We start from the raw sequence: 26,871 nt of genomic DNA, 5'->3' as shown, positions 1-26,871 counted from the left end.
ACATTTTTCTTAAATACATACATGCATGCATGTGTGTGTATTTATACAAGATAATGACACACAGTGCACACACACATACATTATGCAAAAACAAACTTTTATTTTGTGTGCAATTAATCATGATTATTCTTTTGACAGTCCTAATAAAGACAGATAATTTTATCAGTCATAAATAAAACATAATTTATACACAAATTATGCTAATATAATGTGACGCATATATCAAAAAATCCAATAATAATAATTATAACCACTAATTATTTTTTATTTATTTTTATTGTTTGGACGAGAGACACACATAATACACTTGATAAATGCTATAACACAAATCCTGAAATGTGTATTAAATAAATAAATAAATAAATATTTTACAAACATATTATCAAACCAGAAGGCAGAGTACTTTGTAAGCTGCTATTTTTGCCGTCATGATAATAATATATGTTTTGCTCCATTAGCAGACTTAATGATGAACTCATCAGAACACAAGCTGAATATGTCATCAGACGATAAGCTAAATATAGGCCAAAAAACAAACAGGACACAGCACGCCGTAGTAACACCGAAACTGCGAATCTAGTCAGTTGATTCTCAAAACAACAGATGACTAAACCCCCCCTGATCAACATGGAACAACAAAAAAGGAAGAAAACAAGTACTGCACTTCTCATGAAATGATCTTAAACTATGGGAACAAAAACAGAAAGAATACTTCAAAAACACAAACATATTGTATAACCATCAATCTGTTGCTGTATTTACGAGATCAGTCAGCTGAGGAATTACTGTAGATGCTATGAATGAAGATGTGTGCTTAGAGGAGAGCTCGAGGTTTCTTCTTTCTCTGCCTGTCTGCATCTCCGCAGCTTGAGCTCACGGGTGGGTGGCTGAAAGCGTGAGTGGGGTCGGATGGATGGGCCTCCCAAGGTGACGAGTTTCTGCGGCAGTATACTTGCTGATTGCTTCGTTCTCACTCCACACAACAACCAGCTAAGACACTGCCAAAGAACCACTCACAGCATTGCCCTCCTTCCATCATTACAGCATCTTTCGACCTCGGTCCAAATCTCTAGGGGCTTTTTAGATATGACTCTCCGTCTCCTGCAGGGCATGGATACTCTGTCCATTGAATCTCCGTAGTCTTTATATAACAGCTGGGCTGTCGATTTCCCCTTACAGAATAAATCCTAGTTCTGCTTTCTGTTTCCTTAGGTGAAAGGATCTCCTGAAAACACAGAAAAAAAACACCTCATACTTCCAGTTTATTACACCTCAGCAGTGAGTGCACAAACAGTGCTGTGTGAGGTAATGAAAGCGTTCGAGTGACAAATTAAATTTTGGGACAACTGTAACAGAACACACAGTCAGGCCTGTGTGCCTCAGTAGATTTCTGCAAACTTGAAACATGAGTTACATTACTTACACACATCTCACGTCCCCACAGCACACTTTAAAAAATGCAGGGTTATTTCCAACCTTTATGACACAACCATGGGTTGAAAATAACCCTGCATTGTTTAGAGCAGTGGTTCTCAAACTTTTCGAGCATGCTGGCTCCCTTAAGTACGGTGCATCCCCTTGTGCCCTCCCAAGAAAATGTATGACATGAAACATCCTAAAACTTTAAAGGAAAACACCACTTTTTCAATATTTTACTATGTTCTCACCTCAACTTAGATGAATTAATACATACCTATCTTTTTTCAATGTGTGCACTTTCAATCTTTGTACAGCACCTCGTGAATGTGTTAGCATTTAGCCTAGCCCCATTCATTCCTTAGGATCCAAACAGGGGTGAATTTAGAAACCACCAAACACTTCCATGTTTTCCCTATTTATGTTACTTGAGTAGTTACATGAGTAATGCTGAGTTTACATCAATCGCATTTCAGGTGTCAAAATCACGTCTACCGTGCGTGGTTTGCCGCTTGAACAATTTGGATGCATTCGCTCGTATAGAGCGGAGTAGACGCGTGGAAAAAGCAAGCATTTGACGCGCGTCAGAGGCAAACTCCGCTTTTTGTTGGAGGGGCAAGTGCTATGCGGTTGTCTGTTTGCAAGATGACTGATGTTGATTGTGCATTTATCGAGAGAGTAACCAGTTTGTATTTGGTAACCTTATAGGGGAAAAATAAACGACGCAGGTCGATAAACGTCATGTGACTCAAAAGTAAAATGTGTATTACAACATACCAGGTTGCCCAATGTCCTCACTGACACTCTTCCAAGCGAGGTCCTTTTTATTCCTTTCTCCTCTATAGAATTAAGAACTTGTGTCGTATAGCTCCGGGTGACTGCTTACGGACAATATCAAGCGTTGGTTGAAAGAGTGACTCTGGGCGGGGCTGCCACCACAGCAGCAAGCAGGCTCCTAATTGGTTAACTCGGCGTGAAATTCCGCCAAAGTTCACATTTTTCAACTCGGGCGTCAGCCGCAAATTGGCGTGAACCGCAAAATGCACAAAAAGCACCATTCGCGCGTACTGCACATAATGCTCAATTCGCGTCAACGCGTCTTCACATTGACTTAACATTGAAATCACTCGCGCTTCACGCCTCTACCGCAGTTGGTGTAAACGCAGCATAAGTATGGTGGCACAAAATAAAACTTTTGTTTGGAGCCATAGGAATGAATGGGGCTAGGCTAAATGCTAACACATTCAAGAAGTGCTGTACAAAGATTAAAAGTGCACTCATGGAAAAAGATAGGTATGTATTAATTAATCAAGTTAAGGTAAAACATAGTAAAACATTGAAAAACGGTGGTGTTTTCCTTGAATTTATTTGAAAAAAACAAAACATGTTGTATTATAAAATGTAGTGCTGTTGGTTAGTAGACTTATTTTTCTGAGGTGTAATTACACATCATTTATGATAAATTTATGTATTTTATAAAATGTCATACAACTGGGGCCCCTAGCACAATCCCACAGCCCCCAGTTTGAGAACCACTGTTGCACACTTGACTTTGTTTAACACAATTCACTACATTTAAACCATTCTGCAGATTCTAATACGCAATCAATACAGAAAAAATAGTCCACATCTACAATAGGCCTGGCAGCAATGGCAACTGTATGACTCAGGGTAGAAAGTACCAAACATCACAAGTTCCACCCTTTCAGTTGAAACATAATAGATGTAAGATTATAGCATCAGCATCAGAAACACTGAGCTCCAGATTAGACTTTAATAAGACGTTAGCTCATAACACTTACCTTTAATAATCATAAGACATCATCCAAGACCTGTGCACATACAGTCTCTTAAGCCCTGATGTGAAAATCATCTTAAACCAGCCTAGGGAGGTTGCTGGTCTCTAATTCTTAACTGGTCTGCCAGTTGCTGTCCAAATGTACCCAAAACCAAGCTGTTTGTACAGCATGTTAAAATTAAACAGGCCTCTTATATCCGGAAGAGAAAGACACAACACAATAAAGAAAAAGAATGACAGAAAAATGTTAAAAAGAGCAAATGCCACACCTCGGGGAGGGGACAGCACACCTTCCTTTATTGCTTAAATGAACTATGCTCACCCCCTGCACCGTGACTCACTTCTCATATAAACGCTGAATCTGGGTTTAAAGAGTTCAGCCTATATTTGCCCATAACAAACTCTTAGAACGAATGTGTGTGAAAGAGCAACAGAGCTCGCATGAGTGTGTCATATGTTTGTGAGGGAGATAAGGGGGCGGGAGTTGGCCCGGACTCTGATTTGTTGTTCGTGTACGGAAGCTCTGTGAAGGCCCTGTCTGTTGGTATTCCCCACAGTGAAGCTATTTCGGGCAAGCAGCTTCTCTCTTAAGGTCCATGCCACAAAAGAAGAGCCTCCGCTCAGATAGGACGAAGGCCGTATAAAACATAACGGGTGAGTTAGAGTAAGCGTGGGCGAGCGGAAGTGAATAACAGCGAGGAAGAGAAAGCGGAGGCACGATTGAAAAAGAACAAGAATCTGTAAAAGGGACAAAAAAGTATTAAAAATAAAATGCTTGACTGTAAAATCATATCAGTGAATGTTGAGACACAGATGCACGGATGCATTACAACACATACTTAAGCAATAAGAAGCACTGTGATCATGCCGTGGTGAGCGGATGTCCTTCTACCACCATATTATGTAGCGACTGAAGCATGCAATAAGATTATAATCAATGTGAGTTTAATCACATTTTAATGCTCATTATCTCATGATTAGATTATGAGACTTTATCTTGGATTTCACAGACAGGGTCACATTTTCCTATTACCACAGGAAGGTGTTTATGTGGCTTAATGGGTGGAGTATTGTGTTAGCACCACAAAGGTCAATGGTTTGATCTTAGGGCACACACGGATAAATGTATAGATTAAAATGCACTGTAAGTGGCTTTGGATAAAAGCATCTGCCAAATGCATAAATGTAAATGAGAACAGGTTAAGGTCAAGAGATTGTTTAACAATGCATGTGATTTTTTTATCGTTTTTTGATCTTGTGTTAGAACGAGAAGCTTTTTTACAGCTACTGCTTATGTGCGTGTACAGTGTTATCTAAGCCAACACACCTGTAATTATGAGACTATTTCAGTAACAGCCCTGAGCTGACTGCTGACATCACCGCGTGATGGGGAAACAGCAGAAACTTACAATGATAAGGGAATTTTTTTAGTAAATAAAAAATTTCCACTTAGTGGATCAACAAACAGTTTAAATTTTTTTACTAATTAAGTTGCAATTTTCAATTGGACAAAATAAATTTCACATAAAAATATATATATTTCACATAAAAAAATATATATATATATATATAGGGGTATGGGATTGGCAAAGGACCTTGAGCCGGGATTCGAACTCGGGTCGCCAGAAATGCGTCTGCACCATGTGTCGGAGCACCGTGCAGTACACCATCTGCTCCGACAATTTCACATATTTTTATACTAATAAAGTTATATCTTGAAATACGTGTTTTGTATTTCTTGTTTTGTTTCTTTGTTATAAAAAATATTTTCTCTTATTAGCTTTCTTAATAGCACTACTGTATATCAAGTCTGATCTCATGAGAATTCGTACATATTTTAATAAAATAAATAAATATAATTTGTATAAATTTAAAGTTAACTGTGCAAAAACGTATGATAATCATGAAGAAACAATAACAAAATCCCACCCCTACACTGTAAAAAACATTTTTTTGGTAAATTAACTCAGATTTACAAGTCATGTCAGCAGAGATGAGTTGTCACAACTTATAAAATATAGTTGAGAAAGGTCAACTTAATTTTATAAGTTATAACAACTCACCTGTAGTTATAACAACTCATCTCTAGTCAAGATAAATAATATTAAGTTGAAATGACTTGTATATATTTTAAGGCAGCAAAGTATTTTTTACAGTGTAGTTGGAGCCGATGGAGTTCGATTCCCGGCTCGTGGTCATTTGCCGGTCCCATACCCCTCTCTTCTCCCTGTACTTTCCTGTCCTCTCCGCTATCACTGTTTAAATAAAGGGAAAAATGGCCAAATAAATATAAAAAAAATAAAATAAAATCCCACACCTAAACCCATAACACAGGGGTCAAGGCAAATCATACAAAAATGTATAATGTGGTCATACCAATAAATACGAATTAGCTCTCCGCTATCACCGTTTAAATAAAGGCAAAATGGCTAAATAAATATAAAAAAATAAAAATAAAATCCCACACCTTAACACACAACACAGGGGTCAAGGCAAATCATACAAAAATTTATAATGTGGTCATACCATTAAGTACGAATTAGCCACATCGTAAAATATGTACGAATTGCCCTGAGATAGCGTTAGTATATCATAACTTTGTTTAGTATTGCCTCTTAAGAAAACTCCATTTCATTTAAATATACTAGAAATATTTAAATATATATTTTGTATACTGGAAAACAAGACGTATACTTATCAGCAAAGTGATCATCACTTATCAGATTTATTTTACTCAGCAATGTCTGCGTTTCTGAGAGCTGACAACCTGTCTGTCCTGCTTGGCTGGCTCATCAGAAGTGTACACTGTGCTAAAAGTGGATGTGTTTTGTGCAGTACAGTATAACATGTGACAAGAATCATGCCAAATGTCATTTACTCCGATGTGTGTTATTAGATTAAAGGCTTCGAATCCTGTCAGCCAAAAATTGTCATTAGAGCGCATCTAAGGCCTGCTTTGAGGAAATATGATAGGCTCCTTGGACAGACAAACACAAACATTTATAACACACCCTAACAGCTGTCTAACAGTTTCTCTAAACGTAACGGACCGCTCGCTACATGCGTGCCACTCAAATCAGCTCGAAGGGATATTGCCTAAAACTATTATATCACATGCATTGCCTTGTAAAAGACCCACGGTAACACACAAACACACGCCTCGTGATCCGGTTTCTGCTGCAGTTGCTAAATTGCAGTGTTGTGTCCCTGTGTCTATATTGCTGAGGCCACATGATGGCAGGAATTCCTGGCTGCTTTGGCCCTGATGTAATCTCTAATACAGGCTTTCAGGAAGCAGGGGAAAAACACATGCAGACGCATTTGCACACCTGCCGGCCGGCCTGCGGTGACTTGGGCCTGTACGCCTTTGCTCTGACACACTTTAATATAATGATACACGGGCACTTCATTGTCTGACAGATCAGATAATGAGTTTCAATGGGTCACAAGATGTGTCTTCATTTAAACATCAAGGGTACGATATTAAAGGCCCCTTAAAATCATTAAATAGGGTGATATGAAACTGCTTTTAAATATTTTAGCATTGTATGTATTAGAAACATCTCACATTGACAAATCACACAAAACATAACAGAAACAAAAAATATGTGACCCAGTCTGTAAAAACTCAGCTTAAGTCACTGTTTTGATCTACTTATTTCATAAATGTATGATGTAAAGAACATTTTATAATAATATAAAATAATGATTAAAATCGAATAATAATTTCATTATTAGATTATGAGCCTTTCCCATGGAATTCACAGACAGGGTCTCATATACGTACATATACAGTATGAGCAAATCAATAGTTAAAAACTTGTATCAGACACTCACCTTATTGGTTACATTTGGTCTTGTCGCCGTGTCATCTGGATAAGTTTCTGTAAAAGAAACACTTTGTTTTTTAGCAGCGTTCTCTTTGTCTTCCTTTCTCCCACGAGTCTGTCACTCTGTCTATAGTACAGCAGTCATTTCATTCCTCAGACTTAATCATCTTAAAGGGAAAGTACGGCAAATTTCACCCAGCAAATCTTTTCATGTTCGGTCCTTTGTTTGGCCAACTACCCGATTACCCTCCCAGCAAGCTCACTGCTGTGATTTTATTAAAAGTAGTTAGTACTTAATTATTAATAGAAAAGTGGGAAATGTTAACATGACAGAAGATAAATTCAGTCATTGGAACCACGGTAACACTTTACAATAAGGTTATATTAGTAAACATTAGTAAATGCATTCATTAACATGAACAAACAATATAGTTTTCAGCATTTATTAATTATTCTTGTTAATGTTAATACAGTAAGTTAATTATTTAATTAATTACTATAATTTTTTTTACATGAACTAAGATTAATAAATAATAGCATTAATTTGACAATGATTTTGATATGATATACCATAACTTATTTTGATATTTCAATTAAAAGGAAAATAAAAACTACTCAATTATAAAAGAGGTAAATGTGTATTTTCCTTCTATTTCCATTTAAAAAATGTCCCAAGATAGATTATACCTATATGAGTGGGTCGCAAAATGAAAAGTTTGAGAACCACTGCTCTTTTCATTATTTTTTTCTTTTAAAAGGTAATTTTCCATCATATACAGTACTGTGCAAAAGTCTTAGGCCACCATGCCAGAATTAGATTTGTTGTTTTTGCAATGTTATAGTGATCATATATAATTATTTCTCAGTCTCTTTAATAGAATACATCCAAAAAATGTGTATATATTATTAAAAACTGTATAAAAATGTAAACTGATGTGTCAAGATTTTAGGGTAAACCCCCCCTTCCACTTGAGCAATATCAGGAAACTGCAGGATCTCCAAAACCTAAATAAAATTAAATCCTAATTTAAAATTTTACTTAATTCTGCTCAAAAACGCTCAAGATGTGTTTAGTGCCAAGAGAGGTCACACTAAACACGGACAATGCCTAAAAAAGAAAACAAATATGGATGGACATTAAAACTTCTAACACAACAAGTCTGGCAGTGGTGGTGGCTTAAGACTTTTGCACAGTACTGTATATACTTATACTTTAATGACATATAGTTAAAAATATTTTATATCAGAAGTTTTAGCCAAATTAAAATGATCATGAACTCATATTTCATGTAACTTTCTACATAACTACACCTGGAGAAGAATATTATATTTTACTTTATTATACCGGACGTGAATTTTCCAGCAGATTTCATTAGGTTCCTCTAGCTCAGTGAGCAGAGCATCACATTTACATTCGATCTCAGGAAACATATATCGATTAAATTTATAGCTTGAATGCACTGTAAGTCGCTTTGACTAAAAGTGTCTGTAAAATGTAAATGCAAAACATTTAAATTTTAGGGTATTTTTGTGTCAGTTTTGTGATGTCAGATATATGTGACCCTATCTGTGAAATCAAGACTAAAGTCTCAAAACCTAATTATGATATTAGCAGAGGCGGACACTACTTAAGTGTTTTTACTTTCTACATAAATTTTCAAGTATTCGTATTTTATTAGTGTTTTTCTTTGGAAAACATACATTTCAAAGCATATTATCATAATTTTTACTCCACTACATTTCATAATTTCAAGTTTTTGGTTTATATTTAATATTTAAGTACATTAAACATCTAGTATTTCTCAAGAAAGTAAAAGTACACAATTTTTATGTAATTAGGTATAAAATAAATTTTACTATACAATATAAAAGGAATACACAGTATGATTTTACGCTTTAGAATGTAGTGAACATTTTTTAGTAAAGTAAATTTTTTCCCAAGACAAACACTCTGATAAAGCACAGATGCTTGGAAAATTTACTCAATGTACTCAAGTAGTGTCCGCATCTGGATATTAAATCATAGAAACATCAAAGTTTGATATTAATTACATTGATTTCAATCTTTGACACGACCTTACTCAGTGACTGTTTATTAAAGATATCAAGGTTATATTTTCACAATGTATATTTTTTACATTATGCTGGATGATTTTATGTTAATTCACTAAAAATTACTTCAGCTGGGTTTTCACAGGCAGGGTCACATAAGGATTAGTGTTGTCGAGTAACTAAAGCGTTGGTATGGCACTAATGCTATAACTGCATTTTTGTGTTGCGCAACAGCAGTTTAGCATTATTCTTACTAATGTATCTTAACAAACAACTCACATTTTATTTGTCAGTTTTACACCTGAGGAAACTGAGGCAATAACCAAACACGCCGCTAAATGTTCTCGTATGTTGGAAAGTCCCATTCAAGTGAATTGATTCGTTTGGTTGATCCACGTAAACGAAGCGATTAAAAAACGATTTACAGTCCCTGTGCAGCATTTCAGGTTATTCCCTTACAGGGAAATATCAAGTTATGTGTTGCTGATGTTTTTGTGTAAGCGTATACCTGTACATTTAAATATATTATAGTTTTTGTAATGGTATCAAGCTTCATGCTGGAATTTTTTTATTTAACAACCCTCATAAATACGATGTTGTAAATGATAAATTATATTCTCTGAAAGTTATACATTTATAAAGATATTGTTTAATATAATTGGTTACTTTTTAGTTTAGTATCTATTACCTATAGCTAGTAGTTACCTAACTAACTTGACCTTTAGTTGAACTAATTTATCTTTATAAGTAGCTTGGAATACTAAAAGTATACTAATACTATTATTCAAATAAATTATTTTTACATTCAGTAAATAAATAAAATAAAATTGTCCTGAAAAGAGAAAACGATGAGGGAAAGAGAGGCAAAGTATTGACATGAAAAACCGTTTAACCAAAAAAGCCAGAACCTCAAGTCCTTCGCAAAGCTATATGGAGAGACAAAGTGCAAACATTGCATTCCTAAACAATATCACTTTACTCCAGAGACTGTTGATCAATGCAAGCTCTATTTGTAGAGCTGGAAAGCATTAATAATTCAACCAGCCCACCTTTCAGCCAGAGATATACATTGCTTCTGTATCAGCACATGGATGCTCTCAAAACTGCAGAGGTGCTTGTGAGTTAACCACCGGTTCAGGAAGTAACCACTTTGGTAGCCACCAAATTAATGTACAGACATCAGACAGCCCATAAAACAAGTCAGACAAACCGTCTCACCTTTTGTCTCAGGGGTCATGCCATCACACGGCCGATCATATGTGGTGAGGTCAGGGATCTCCCAGTCATCCAGATCAGAGGAAACTGTTTAATCAACAACACAAACCACATCCCTTTAGTCAACAGAGTCCATAGATGTGCTCCAACAACACAAAAGACTTAGTCACAAAGGGCCACGATTCCTCCATTGGCTCCGATCGATTTTCTCTATTTTTAAAGTCAGCAGTATTTGTCCACGGACGGAGGCCGGAGCACCAAAGGTGATGATGAGTGCAGAGTCATTGAAGAATTTATCAATAAAGTCACATAATGAGTTTAGTGTAAGTGTATGAAGATACAAATGAATGTCATAAAGTTTAGTAAAACAGACACCAATGCAGACTTTGAGTGTTGTTAATAAATCAAAATAAATTTGGCTCATTAATGGTGCAATTTAAAGTATACTAAGAAATAACAAAATTAAAGCATTATTTTTACAAAAGTGAGACACTTACCTTTGTGTTGGACGTTTGTCAATTTATTTAGTCTACCATCAGCAACAACAAGTCTCCGGCTGATACGGTCAGTACTAAACTGTCCTCTTCGTTCACAAGTCAGATGGGTGATAAAGGGCACACGGTTGATGTTAACAAGTTTCAACTCTCTTCAGACAAGCCGGTACAAGTCAAGGCATGTTTCTCTTCTGCACGGCACAGCGCCCTCTGCTCTGTGGCTTCAGCATGGACAACTTTCAAGAGGAGGAGCTAAAAGAGCAGAAGAAGAGCAGAAGGAGACAGATTTAGAGCAGCAGAAGTGACAGGACACATCACATCTCACCTTCTCCTCATATCTCTCTCTCTCTCTCTCTATGAGGTTACTGTACTGGCTTTACCAGCAGTAACAGTGCACCCATCTTATATCACAACAACAGTGACTTGAGCTCGTAAAGTTTATTTGTAAAGTTACCGTAAGTATAACGATAGCCGTGAGATGGGGCCAGGGGGGCCCCAGTTTATGACATTTCATAAAATACATTAATTTATAGTAAAAAAATAAGGCTACTAACCAACAGTAAAACGTTGTATAATTTAATGTGTTTTGTTTAATTAAAATTTTAAGTTTTATAATTTTTATGTCATACTTTTACTTTGGGGGGCCTGCAAAGACATACACCGACCTTACACAATGGCATAGATATATACACTAGATGTCGCCTTGGCGTTCTAAGCATGCGTCAAAACCGCCACCATCTTGGAACAGGGGTCTTGTCATAGGAAGTATCTAGGTAACGCTGCTATCTCCGCCTGTACTTCGAATTCATGGATGATGCCGGAGTTTTGTGCTGCGTATAGGCCTACTAGCACTATGCATTATAGTTAAAAAAAGTAGTTTTCATAATATCAAAACTTTAATTTTTTTCTGGACTTAATGCTAAATACATGTCTGACTGTTGAAATGGTGATATATGGTAATTTTATTTCCGTTACACCATTGCCTACAATGATGCTGATGCGGGGCTCCCCTGTTTCAAGATGGCGGCTCTATTTGACGCATTCGGTCCAATGAACTGCCATAGCCGAGGCGACATCTAGTGTACATATCTATGATACAATAAAGGGCCACGCACCAAAAAAGTTTGAGAACCACTGGCATAGTAGCATAAATCTATTGTAATGCTCAAAGGTTGCACAGTACAGTAATGTCCTCTGTACAAACATACAGATCTGTTTGTCATGCTAATGTGAGATGAAACACTTTATTTAGATGTTAACAGCAGTGCTATGACAAAATATACCAGTTAATCATGCAGTTTTCTTCAGTGGCGTCTCATGACTGCTCATCCGAGGGGCGCTAATTCAAAATAAGTGTTCGGAGTGTCATGTGTGTGGTTCCTTTTTTCAAAGTATGTGTTCTGTGCTTTGAGAGGCCCTGTGTGCATCATGTGTTTTGTCAAAATAAGTGCCTGCTACACATGCGTCAAAACCGTTTATGCTAAAAGAGTCGCTCACTTTCACAAAATACACGGAAGACACTCCCTTAACAATAAACTCTGATTACGCATGAGATTATGCGAGTATCTGGCAAACGCGAGCGTCTCTTTTATCATAAACCCTTTAGACGCGTCTGCAGCAGGCACTTATTTTGACAAAACACGCAATGCAAACAGGATCTCTCGTCCCGCAGAACACCTATTTTGAAATTATGAACCACACACACATGACGGGCTACATACATGTTGTGACGAACTTTGCATCGAGCGCCCTCGAAAAAAGAAGTCACCGGCCGCCACTGGTTTTATTTAATATTTTAATATATTAAAAAATATGTAAATATAATTGCTTCTGCAACTCAGTTGGTAGAGCATGGCGTTTGCAACGCAAAGGTCATTGGTTCGAGAAAGAGCACAGATAGTGATACTTAAATGTGTATAGATTAAATGCAATGCACGGATAACTTTGGATAAAAGCATCTGTTAAATGCATTAATGTAATCAAATTGAGATCTTCAATACGTCTACGAATGATAAATGAATAGGGTCGCAGTATTAATGAGGCACAATTCATAATAAGCATTAGCTGTGAATGTCTTACTGTGCCAAATTGACGTAGAATTTATAATTTAACAATAATAAATATATCAGCACTGTTTCCTCAATGTCATACTGTAAGTTCAGTTATGGCAGGACCTAATATGGCTCCCCCTGTTGGTGAAGTTCTTCCTGCACCAAAGTTCTGAACTGACCATATATCCAAACAAATTTTTGAACATTTATATTTAAGTAGCATGACATAACCTAAAAAGAAAAAAAATAATTTTTTGCAAATGTTAACACATACCAACGCTTTAATTTTGAGCGGATAAAATAAACTACTAAACGATCAAATAATCGCACACTTACCCAAATTCTCAGATGAATTTTAAACACGCACACACATTTGTTTTGTACGTTGATTTGTGCAGTAATAAAACCCAAAACCTTAAAATATCCAAGGGGGCAAACACAGTTTCGCAAGGCTCCATATAGAGTTCACAAGCAGCCAAAGTTGCATTGTAGCAACGCACAGCACAACACCACAGTAAATGTTATACTGTACCCCCCCCCCTCTCTCTCTCTCTCTGCAGTCTGGAAGTACTGTATGTTAGCTTGTACTGCACTTCACTGGATTGCAGCAGTCCAAGACTGATGACTTTACCAATAAAAAGAGCAGAGTCACAAATGCCAACGTCTCCTTTTCCATCAGCGCACGCTGTCCTCACCTTCATTATTTCATTGAGAGCTATCACTTTGCTCTCCTCTGATTTATTTATCCCATGCAGCGCTAACTCATTTTATTACGATTTTTAAATGATTGACTAAAGCCACCATGCATAGCATCCTCATGTCAGAGCACGTGGAGTGTGACACATCTGGCTTGATGGAGACCTATGCTGCAGTGGCTATTAAGAGGGCACTAATATTTCGCTGAGCGGTTTTGCTGGCCTACTCCATGCTGCATTGGAGCCTTGTTTTAATTGTGTCATCAAAAAATCATTTCGCAAGTCTGAAGTGACCTATGTTGCTTGGTTGGCAGAAGTATAGAGAACATAAATTTTACTATGAGCGGTTGTGACAAACTCAATTAGTATTAATGAAATAACTGAATGTAATACATATGCAATGCATGCATACTGTTAGAGGTTAAAAGTCAATGGAGGACAAGCGTGCAATTCTTACTTCAGCAAGATCAAAGCTTGCTGCATTGATTACATCATCGGAACTAGAGCACTTGTATGGGACAATGCACCATTGGTGTGTGTGTGTGTGTGTGTGTTGGGGGGAGTGGGTTTACCAGGTTAAATATCTGTTCTCCTACTCTCTCTCTCTTTCTTTCATGAGTTTGTGTGAATCCTGCCAAACTCAGTTACACAGCCAGTGGAGAGAAACAGACTCTCATAACGTTCCTCTTTTCACTTGGCTCTCTATCTCTCTACCCATGTGACTGCAATGCTGCCTGCGTTTCCTGCAGCTGCATCTGCTGCCATGTTTCAGCGGTACTGCAGGAACTCTGCTGCAGGACACTGCAGGAGGAGCCCATTTCTGCACCTCTGTCAGTAACTTCTCATGAGGAACAGCGATGGAGGAAAAGTGCTGCATATGGCGAAAAACTACAAGATCTGCACCGTGCAACTTCATTCACATTGTGCTGTGCAGATCTCTTGAGAGAATGATGCAAAAAAAGAGAGGAATGGGGGAGGAAAGGGAGAAGATACAGGAGGATGGGTGTTAAGAACATCAGGTGAGTGCGGCAATATGCTTTTTGGCTGAGCGGCAGAGACCCCCCCTCCTTCCCCCAGCTTTGGTGCGAGCAGAGAGAAACTGCAGTTTCTGCTAATGATGTCAGGCAGTGTATCTGACAGTGATATATCACTGCTCACATTCCTGCCGTATACGGATCTAATTCTGCTCTATACGGCAATATATACGTATCACCTCCGTTCCTCAACGCTCACCGGGGGTGTCCGGGATGAGTCGAGCGTGTAACCTGAGTTGAACCCACCATTACCCGGTTCATGTAGCCGGTAATGAAGACAATACTGCGTGGACTGGTGGCATGTGCCAAAAGGGTTGTTGGTAACAGACTCAAATTGCAACCTACATGAATTGGTTTAAAAGTGCAGAATACGCTGCGTTTCATAGAGGAATTGAGCATATATGTTGCTACGTACATAGGTAAAACCTGGAGTGAGCTGAAGAAGAAAAAGAGCTGCAGTGAAAGAGTTATGACTCTATGGATTACCCCTGCTGCTTTATTTTAGTCTCTCTCTCTCTCCCTCGCTGTCTCTGTATGGGACACTTAACAAGAGTACTGCAAGGTCCCACAGAGAGTGTGAAACAATCTCTACGCTCACTACCTTAGCATCAGATTTACAGGTCCTCACAAGCACTTTTATACACACACAAGCCCTTGTGCACCTGCCTGCCAAACTTCCTGTCAAAATCTTCTGTCCAGGTACTTACAGTGACAGTCTGTGGCAGTCGGTAGCTGACACACTCTTTGTCCTCCCCAGGCCGTCCTTAAATTTGACTTCCACCTTCCCATCTGCTGCAAGCTCTTTAACTCTTTAACTCTTTCAATTCCAAACATACAGGATGCCAAGCTATCAAAGTGCAACAAAGTACAGTCTCAGTGACTTGACCGGCACCTATCCCTGCAGCCGAATAGGTCTGGCCTAAATCTTTTATTTATGCTTGTAGGCGTCATTTCTGTACATGCACGGATCCTAATTCAGGCTCGTACGTCTTATGCTTCCTCTGCTAAGTGCTCCTGCTAGCAATCCCACATGCATCTGCTGTGCAGAAACCCGGCATGTTACTAAGTTACACACGTAGGAAAACAGTTGACCGGCCGGCATCGGCCCCCTGTCAGCGCAGTAGAAATATATGATGTAGGTCGAAAGGAGCGGTGCTCCTTTAAGACTAAGAAACCCTGATAGCAGGTGCATCAATAATTCTTCCATCCACATATAAAACAAAACAAGGTTTGAACCCCGCAAGCCCCACACGAACGGGTGAAAAGTTCTGCATCCGTGCTCTACCCCTATATAGAAAGACAAACTTCCACATACTCACTCAGCTTCCTCTCCCTTCTTCTAGGGATGCACAACCTGCTGTGTCTTCTCCTCCCATGGTGTTAAGTTGACTGCAGCATCGCTGCCGAATGGAATGACATTGTTGGCTCTCTCACCGAGTCTCATTCTACTGCTCGCTCGCCCTCTCTCTCTCTCTTTTTCTATCTCTCGCTCCCCCTCCTTCTCTCTGCGCGCTCACTGGCAGCATAAACTGCACAGCTCAGCAGTGTTCTCCACTGCCGCAGCAGCTCCTGCATGAGCCCTGCGTATCCGAGTGTGCCGTGACTTTTAAAGGGGAACGCAACCTCCAGGGTCAGTGTGCACCTTATCGCCACCCCCACTAACACCGTAAAGACCCTCCCCACGCCATCCCCCCGCAGCAGCTGGCCAAGACGTTTTAGCAAGAAGGGGGAGCGTTCAAACCTATCCACCTCAATTCCTTCGGATTAAAGGGGTGACCCTTTTTGAAACTAAAGTGTGCTAGTCGTTGTGCAGAGATCATCCATCTTCATGGTTGACACTGGCATATACCCAATGAGGCTATGTTTGTGTGAGAGCGTGGGCGATTTCGGCAGGTAGATATTTAAACAATCCCAGTTGGAGGAGGGGGTACAAAGTATGATTTTATTGTTTGGATTCTGATCTTAGAAGACTTTGCTAAGCTATGTTTTGTTTTTAAGTATAATTTTTAAGTATCTGATGTTACTCCTGAAATTCTTTAAATAAATACAAGTAAGACACGTACAATGAGAGTATAAAGATATACATTTATGTGGATATGATTTCTCAAAGCTAAACATTTCCAAAACTTTGCAAGGTAGCAAACGGAGAGTAATCACCCTTTTTTTGTGATCTCATTGCTATAGATAAAAAACTATTGAGAATTTTTTTTTTCTAACATAGCAATGGCTTTAGACATTGAAGAAATAAAATGTTCATACTAATAGTGAGAAGAAAATAAAATAAAGAAATACAGACATCCGAAACCCTCGACAACCAGGATCTTAAGAAACCAGATCTGGCGCAGTTTGAGGTGTATCATTGCTTCCATTGCAATCAGCAGGTCAACTGTCTGGGAGTGAGAGAGATACATTACCAGGACTGTGCAACATTATATTAGACAGAGGAAGACCACAAAGCATTTTGACAATCAAGGTGATTGAAACATGCATCGTATTCCATTCAGAAGAGTCCTAAATCCTGAATATCCAACATTACCGTAACTTGGAATAGAGGCCGTATTGAGAGGTCCGGCCCTTTTCGCGTGCAATAAATCAATCTTAACTCTTCGCATCAGCAAAGTAGGAGCTGCAACCCAGCAGCTGATTTTTTTTCATGTATTCCCTGTAAAGCACAGTCTTTTACTACGGTTACTACTAGTGCCTCAGATATTGAGTCCAACTACCACAGAAAGCCAACTAGTCAGTTTCATGCGATCTTGTTCAACGAAAACGGCGAAATGCACGATTTCAGACAATGACTGCAGTGGTCATGCTAGAGTTCACATGACCTCTGGGTAATATTTAAATGGAGACAGCATGCTGTGAACCAGTGAGGGATCCTTGTGGAAATGGCAGATGTCATCATAACTGTATTGATCGGTGACCTGTAAGAACGATTGTGCATGAGCTCTGTGCTGATCGCGCACAACTATGTGACTGTGAATGCACTTTCCAGTTTGTTCTGCAAATCACTTAAGTTCATCATTTAACTTTATTAGGGAGTAGGGTTCAATATTAAAATGAAACATGTTTACTTCCAGATCTTTTTTGGGCTAAAAGTCTGCGTATTGAGCCATTTATTTAGTTTTATTTCATTCTGGCTCTTCAGCAAGATTAAATAGCATCATGTGCTAAATGCTTGGATGAATACGCCTGGTGTTACATACTGATGCCACTAATAATGCACCAATATATTAGCTAGGCCTATTTATTAGGCCATTTATTTATATGATTATTGACACAGGCTGAAAATTGTGGCTGCTAGCAAAATTGATACATTTTAAAATCTACAAACAGGCTTGTCAATATATTGTACGCATATTTATTATCATTATTACTGAATTGAGCAAATGAACCACCCCAAACAATTAAAACAGACAATAAAAACCCACAATGGCTAACCACTATAGTGAACATATAGGGGTGGTTTCCCGTACAGGGATTAGCTTAAGCCAGGACTAGGCCTTAGTTCAGTGGCGGCTGGTGACTTCTTTTTTCGAGGGCGCTCGATGCGATGTTCGTCACAACATGTATGTAGCCCTTCATGTGTGTGGTTCGTCATTTCAAAATATGTGTTCTGCGCATCGAGAGATCCTGTGTGCATCACGTGTCTTGTCAAAATAAGTGCCTGCTGCAGACGCGTCTAAAGGGTTTATGATAAAAAAGACGCTCGCATTTGCCAGATACTCACATAATCTCATGCGTAATTAGAGTTTACTTAATCGGGAGTGTCTTGCGTGTATTTTGTGAACGTGAGCGTCTCTTTTTTCATGAACGGTTTTGATGCGTATGCAGCAGGCACTTATTTTGACAAAACACGTGATGCACATGGTTCACATGACGCAACAAACACATATCCCGAAAACGCAAGCAACACACATGATACTCCGGACACATACTTTGAATTTGCGCCCCTCGGACGAGCAGTCACGAGCCGCCACTGCCTTAGTTTAATTAGGAAATATAACTAGTTTTAACAAACATGCCTTCCTAAAAATATCACTTGTGTGCATTTTGACTGAAACAAAGGGCACTGATGTATTTTAAGATATGTCAGTAGAAGTTATTTTCAGTTTGGACAGCTCTTACATTTATTTTAGTCTAGGATGAGTCTAATCCCTGTCCTGAAAACTGCCCCATAAACCTCACATCCTCAGTACTACTGTGTCTCTCCACTGAGAATCCAGTGCCGACTTTGACACATCAGCGTTAAATTCCTTTAACAGCATCTTCTTCACCAGCAGTACATTTGGGTAATGGCATCTCCATTGATAAAAAAAACATGAGTGAAGGGCCCTTTTACATGGCTGATCACATTACCCTACACCTCACCTGATGCTCTGAGTCAGCTGTCAAAGTGTCCCCTTCCGTCCCCGCATGTCTATGGGATTATAACCACGACAGCATCTCATCACCAGCACGGGAAACCTGTTACAGTCAGGTGTGCACTGGTCACAATGACACCTTGGATCATTTTATATGTACATTTACATATATTTACATGAGTTTATATAAAATTGTAAACCTGCCAGGAGTTTATATACACTCTGCACACTGTTAAAAAATGATCAAAATATGTACCCCAACTGTCCCCATATGTACCTTAATATGAACCATTGGGTGCAGATATGTTTACATTTGGTACCATTATGTACCTTTGAGATATTTTACATATGTATGTATAAGTTCCTCCTCTGAGCAGGGCCGGATTAACAAATTCTGGGCCCCTGGGCACAAAGACATCATGGCCCCCTCCCACCCCTCTTCCTATCAACTCCAGAGGCGGACACTAGGCTACTTAATTTACTTTTATATAGAAAGTAAAAATACTTTAAGTATTCGTATTTTATCAGTGTTTTTCTTTGAAAACATACATTCCTAAGCATATTATCTTAATTTTTACTCCACTACATTCCATAATTTCAAGTTTTTGGTTTATATTTAATCTTTAAGTACATTAAACATCTAGGTTTTTTTACTTTTACTTAAGTAAAAAGTACTTTCGTACTTTTACTCCAGAAAAGTAAAAGTGCACAATAATTATGTAATTAGGTATTAAATTAATTTTAATATACAATATAAAAGGAATACACAGTATGATTCTATGCCTTAGAATGTACTTGTTCGGAGTTCGTTTTTTATTCTTGCTATTTGCGAAAACGAGTCAAAAAAGTCTTAGGCAGGGGCGTTGCTAGACATAAAGCTCTACTGGGGCACAGGCCCCCCATTTTTTGCTGACTTTTTTTGAAAGCCTGCTGTGTGCAAGAAGTGTGCAACACTTCTATACAATATCTTTTGCTTAACCCACTATTCTACAGTGCAACAGTTACTGCGAAAGATATACAAGTGTAATCTTCATCATACCTGACATTATTAACATGTTTGGAGGCATAAATGGCAGAGCATGTTTGGAAATAATGACAGCAGAGAAATATTTTCTACATTATACAATGACAGCAATTTTATCATTTTATGACTGCTATACTAAATAATCTCAGTCATAGTTACTGCTACCTGTTATGTAAGTTAGTGTCCTAGAGTTAAATATTAGTAAACTAAATATTAAATTCATTTGAAAATACAGAGCAGTATAACACATACATGTGTTGATTTTCTCAGCAACAATGCAATTCTATAGACTTGACAACAGGTTTTCCTGAGATTTTTCCTCTAATGTTTGAGACCTGACAGGGTGAGGATGTAGTTTGTCTTGCCTCCCTTAAACTCATAATCTCTGCTTTCTTCTTCCCTTTCCCTGCTTTGCACAAAACATTTCTGATGTACATCTACAGAAGCCAATAATGATCGAGTAATCAAAATGATTATCATTATTATTAGAAACTTACTTTAGTCTCGTCATGTTTTCATAAGCTAACTCACTCGCGTGTCGTCACCTTTTGAATGCGGTTGTGCGCTGATGAACGCAAAGACGCGCGCGGACATGGATATGTGCGTGCACGCGTCAATGCGACTGGTTCGTCGCTTTATTGGGTAACTACATTGCATATAGACCCGTTTTTGCCGCGATTATCTTTGCAAAGGATTGCACTAGTTAACTGCCCCAGTAAAAGGGGTCTAGCGGTCTTAGTGCAAAAAACACACTGTCAGAAGTCGCTCGTCTTTTATACCCCACAATGACGGGTCATTTATATTTCCACAGGTTATGTTGAGCTGTTGGCACTAACCTCTGGGACCGTGTCACATGTAGCACTGCTTGCTTCAGGTGGTGGCAAGAGACTCTCGGGCGGCTCGGGCTCGCAAACGGGGTGGTCTCACAATCAGCCCCATTGCTAACATTAGTAACAGGTGCCTTCTCTAACGAGCAACTAGCAACCTCCTTTTTAAAAAGCTGTCGATAGAAGGCACACTTTGTAAAAGTGCTGCTCCTCTCGCTTCTTTCTCCTTTTTTTGCTTTCGTTTAATGTTTCCGGTAGGAATGCGTCGATCCATTATGTTTTCTGGTTTTACGGTCTAGCTACGTTTTTTTTCTTAATTTTGTCACGAATTGACATTAAACCCGCCCTCCCATACCATTGTACCAATCGTAAAGGGGAATGTCTTCTGGTAGAAAATATTCACACTATTTAATTGGTCAATTTGTCACGCTTATACAGTGAGTGTGTAAACATTGGATTGTTGACTTGCACATTTTAATTTATTTTAGTGGCATAAATGCACATTACATCAAAATAAGTTTTTTGTACAAAATGTGTTTTGTATTTGATGTCGTTGTGCAAAAAAAAAAAGTAAAAAATGCACGTTACATGACATGTCGTCGGGGGCCCCCTGGTGGCCGGAGGCCCCGGGGCAACTGCCCCATTTGCCCATATGGTAATCCGGCCATGCCTCTGAGGTACTAAAATTAAGTCTTTAGACGTAAAGGTGTACTTTTTGAAAGCCCCATTGACAGCTAGGGTACATATTTAGACAATTTTTTGACAGTAAAGGTTTGTTTAAACCAGTGTTTGGGGTAACGCATTACAAGTAATGAGCATTACGTAATAATATTACTTTTCTGAAGTACAAGTAAAGTAGCGCATTACTTTTTAAATGTACACATTCTTATTTGAGTTACTTTTTCAAAAAAGTAATGCAAGTTACTTTTTTAGTTTTATTAATTTGATAAAAAAATTATGTACTGAATTAAACTAAACGTAGTCACATTATGCACTCTATGCATACACGCCTGTGTGGGAACAGTTTGAGTCAGAAACTGAGATGGCAGGCATTTTTGTGATGAAATATGCAATTTCTGAATGCAGAACTTTTCAGTCATAAAAAACACCTGCAAGGCCTAAAAGAGATCAAGCCTAAGCCAGGAAAAAGTAACGCAAAAGTAACGTAAGCATTACTTTCCATGAAAAGTGACTAAGTAACGCAATTAGTTACTTTTTTGGGAGTAACTTAATATTGTAATGCATTACTTTAAAAAGTAACTTTCCCCAACACTGGTTTTAACAGTTGAATTATGCAATGCATGTAGCTCAACTGTTAAGCATGATACTACATAGGCAAAGTGTCAAAAAAAGCAGTTGGACGTGTGACAGAGTATTTCCGTGCCGAATGCACTTCGCCAGGGTTCGTACAAATTTCAAAAAGTTTATTTCGAACATAAAAGATTCATACATAACAATCTTGCTTCCTTTTTTTTTATGGGCCACTTCAGTGCAGAAAGTACAATGGAAGTCCTTATATGGGCACTTTAACTGGAATAGCGCACGCACACACCAACCAAGAGCTGACACGAAATCAACGTCACCAAAGAAGTGTGTTGTTGTTTTGTGAGAGAAATTTAAGCTTATTCAGTTTCCCAAAGAAGAACCCAGCATTATAAAATCAATGAATATAGTTTGTTAAAGGAATAGTCTACCCTTTTACCATATTAAACTATGTTATTACCTCAACCTAGACAAATTAATACATACCTATCTTTTTTCAATGCGTGCACTGTACAGCGCGTTGTGAATGTGTTAGCATTTAGCCTAGCCCCATTCATTCCTATGGTACCAAAAAAAGTTTTATTTTGTGGCACCATACTTACTGGTATAACTCCTCATGTAACAGTCTTTAAAGATGGAAAACACGGTGTTTGGTGGCTTCCCTGTTTGGTACCATAGGAATGAATGGGTCTAGGCTAAATGCTAACACATTCAAAACGTGCTGTACAGTGCACGCATTGATAGGTATGTATTAATTCGTCTAAGTTGAGGTAATAACATAGTTTAATATGGCAAAAGGGTAGACTATTCCTTTAATCTGTGCGTGTGTGTTTGGGTAACGCTGGATTTATGGGGCAGTCCCAACTGGGTCATGAGTTGCAGGCGGTAAGTAAAACTGCATCAAATGTCTGGCTACGTCCGAAACCGCCTACTTCCATAATATATAGTAGGCGAAAAGCAGTAGGCGAGGCGAGTAGTATGTCCGAATTCATAGTATTCCAAAACAGTAAGCGAAAAGTACCTGGATGATTTTGCAGTGTGCATACGACGGACACTTCACTATCCCATGATGCCCCGGGAGAGGAGTTATCAAACGAAGAAGAAGTCATATTAGGTTGTCATATTAGGAAATGGTGGAAAGCGGCAATGCGGCTGTATTTGCGCTGAAATGACATGATGACAACGTATGTCACTTGTTGTATCAACATGGCGGATGTAGTATGTCTGAATCTCATTCATACTACCAGAATTCATACCTACTGTTTAATGGTCGATAAGTAAGTACTTCATCTCATTACGTACATACTGTCACAGTATGCGGTTTCGGACGCAGCCTCGTTTTGTTGGTAATCGGCGCGTAAGTGCGTATAATGTAAATGGCACAAACATGTAGTGACTCATAAGTTATCCAGAGATTGTGGGATAATGTTTTGTGAGTGTTGTTTGCTCATGACTCGCTCCGCCCTCAGTACTCAGTACAGTAATCGAGGGGGTCGGGTTTATTCAGAAAGAATCTGTACTTTTATAAATCTATTAAAACTAAAGACTCTATGAAGGATGTAATACTACTCTTTATGTACTCAAGATTAACATGAGATAAGCAGAAACAGTGTGTGTTATGTGACCTTTAAGGGTTTGATATACAGTACAAGGAAAACATGGCTCACATCCATTGTCCTATGCACTTTATTCACTTTCATGCTTATGCATTATATTGCAGGAGAGCGGAAAATCTAGCTATGATCAATTCTGATTTACGAGACATTCAACAATAAAAAAAATTTTTAATTTCACAACTTTACCTTTTTGCTCAATGCAAAGAACAAGGTGCTCTTTGAGATGTAAGATGCTTTCAATACGCACTGTGATCCCATGTTTAGTACGAATAAATTGAGTTTTTCTTGGCAGTACTTTGCTTCTGTGTGGTCAGGGGTCTGTATAACTATAACAAGTGCACATTTGGTTTACATTACTTTAGTATTTGATCACAGAGGTTAATATTCATCTCCCACAAACCCTCAGGTGTTCTCCAGATTGGAAGTTAAACTGAAAAACCCATCTGTTTAGTATCTGACAGAGACAGCTGTCCTCCAGCAGAGCATTACTGCAGCTTCGTCCAAGTGCTCCCCTACACCTCTCTGCATCTTATTCAACTTATGCTTACCTCTCACTACCAGCTGAATGGATTAACTAACTGACTAAGTTAAAGAGCGCAACCAAGTGCATGAATTTACAAAGCCTTTGACTCTCAGCTGACCTTGTTTTTTTTTTTTTAAAGCAGGTCAGATTTCTCCATAGACCTTAAACTGCAGCAGATCGTACGTAGGCTGCATGCTAAACCACATTCACACATGAGCTGAGGAAACAGCTTACATAGGAAAACAAGTAATTTGGAGCTAGTTTTATTTCAAATCTGTTAACATGACTTTGTAAAAATAAAAAGCAAACGGCAATGATCTTACTAAAACCAAAAGAGGTTAATTCATTCTGAAAAATGCAAAACTGCATAAAATATTTAGACTTGTTTCCAAAGTCTAAAGTAGTATTATGTCCTGTGGCACTGGTTATTTTTTTACAACACAAACAGAGCAAGACAAAATACACTTATTTTCAAGATACTGAAAACAAATTTTAAATTAATATTTAATACATTTTTAAATAAAATGATAGCATTATACTCCACCTCATGTTTTTCCAAACCTGCTTGACTTTCTTTCTGTACAGTCTGAGTTTGCTTGCTAGTAATTTTTCATACAAGCGTCTTGAGAAAGTGACTTCTAACAAACATTATTTTTTTAAAACATAAAGACTTATAACATAACAAAAGCAGAACCCTTAAAAAAGTACATAGTTGTACATAAATGGTGCATTTAAATACCTCAAAAGTACATATGGGTACTTCAAAGATACATATTAGGACCTTTACCGTCCCAGTGACACCATTGTACCTTTATTTGTGACATTTAATGATAGAAATTAATTTTTTTAGGTGCACTATCACTTAAATATCTTATGCTGTTTTGTTCCTAAAATTAATCTTTTTAATTTAACACTGTCAGAAAAATTGGTTTAAAACTGCATGGTACCCTTAGGTTGCGTTTTGTAACTTTACAGGTATACAAAACATAATACACTGAAAAAAAAAGATTTATTCAATTTACTCAATTTTTTAAGGTAAGTGGTTACAATAAATTTATTTAAGCTACATTTAAACCAAAGTTTTTTGTTTTGTTTTATCTATTATTATTTTTTATTAAATGTAGCTTGAATAAATTAATTGCGACCACTTACCTTTAAAAAATTTAGTAAATTGAATGAATATTTTTTTCAGTGTAGAATGTTATACCTTTTATTACTGTACCTTAAGGATCTATTGTGTATCCTTAAAGTAACAGTTAACTGTTTTGTACCTCATTTAACAGGTACAAAATTGCTCCTTAAAGGTACACAATAGATATTTAGGGTATAATATTGTACCCCAAATGTACAAAATTTCAATGTGTTGTATACCCATCATACAAAAATGAACCTTTGAGGGTACAACCGTTTTTGTACCTTTTTTCTGACCGTGTAGGTTACGATATTTTAACAAAACAAACAAAAAAACAAGACACAATTTTTTATAGGCTAAGGCCAATTTTAAGATGGGGGTTCTGCGTCAAAGATGTCTGAAACATGTGGCTTTATTCGATGTCCAGAGAGACGCTGACCTAGAGAAAACAACATGACATCATGTTAATTTGCCGTGTTTGAGGAGGTGGCCGGCTGGCGTGGATTGTTATGGTGTCAGAGTCATGTGTGCGGTAAAAAATAGCAGCCTGCAGTCGTCTGCATATTTGATAAACGGCCTAATGATGGACTGACCTCCTCCGCAATGGGAGGACTTAAGTATATGTCTGCTTTATGCCACAAAATTAGGTCTGACCCCATGAGCTGTCAAGCTTAAATCATATACATGCCTGATTTAACCAATAAGGATCTCATATGTTTGGAGCAAATCCAAATACCTAACCGGGGGTAGAGGTTGGGGGATTTTTAATTTCGTTAGGGAAATATTTCACATTCCATGTGTTAACTGTGTTGTTATTACACAGAAAGCAATGAATGAATCTGCCATTTAAAACATTTCATTATATCTGCTGCTAGGCAATTTATTGATTTTTTAAATTGATATTGCACGCACAAATTAGCCTCATACATGAAATGTAGGGTAAACTACATAAAAATGGTCACTGCAAGAAGAGAGTCATTATTCATTTCGCTCGCTTTTCTCACTGCAGCTTTTCTCAGTTCGCATTTCAGCACTTTCTATACAGTCAGTGTTTACTCTTTACATTTAAATGGAGATGGAGTATAATGCATGTATACCATGTATAGCTTTTTTGATGCATACATGCATAAAGCCAGTATATATGTATGACAACTATTCAACTATATGCATAAATGTCAATGATAATTACGTACTTGCTGACCTAAGGAAAACACTGTCACACACCAGCCTGTGAATCAGCTCACGTTAGCAGTCACACAATATTATCACTCCCTCTACAGTACAACAGTGGAATAGCAGGATAACCTATCTATCTATTTATCTATTTATCTATCTATCTATCTATCTATCTATCTATCTATCTATCTATCTATCTATCTATCTATCTATCTATCTATCTATCTATCTATCTATCTATCTATCTATCTATTTATCTATCTATCTATCTATCTATCTATCTATCTATCTATCTATCTATCTATCTATCTACTTCCTTTTTCTTTCTTTCTTTAGCTTTGTATAGCTATTAATTTCATAA

At 37.9% G+C, this 26,871-nt stretch overlaps 1 long non-coding RNA gene across 3 annotated transcripts in view; it reads right to left on the bottom strand.

Annotated features, from left to right (window-relative positions):
• Window positions 1–260: 260 nt before the first annotated feature.
• The window catches only part of LOC129430769 (uncharacterized), a 40,314-nt gene continuing 13,703 nt past the window's right edge, over window positions 261–26,871 (bottom strand). Inside the window, exons 1-5 of one of the 3 annotated variants that reach the window (XR_008639613.2) lie at window positions 15,901–16,139; window positions 10,809–11,057; window positions 10,315–10,398; window positions 7,052–7,098; window positions 262–1,225 (exon numbers count right to left, since the gene is read on the bottom strand). This is a non-coding gene — a long non-coding RNA (uncharacterized lncRNA). Of the gene's footprint in view, window positions 1,226–7,051; window positions 7,099–10,314; window positions 10,399–10,808; window positions 11,058–15,900; window positions 16,140–26,871 lie in introns of those variants that run through there. The other 2 variants (XR_008639612.2, XR_008639611.2) reach the window with 2 other exon arrangements.

The sequence above is a fragment of the Misgurnus anguillicaudatus genome, chromosome 13, assembly GCF_027580225.2.
Source record: "Misgurnus anguillicaudatus chromosome 13, ASM2758022v2, whole genome shotgun sequence".
Classification (NCBI taxonomy): Eukaryota; Metazoa; Chordata; class Actinopteri; order Cypriniformes; family Cobitidae; genus Misgurnus; species Misgurnus anguillicaudatus.
The sequence above is the reverse complement of the archived record's forward strand: the minus strand, read 5'-3'. Positions and strand labels throughout refer to the sequence as shown.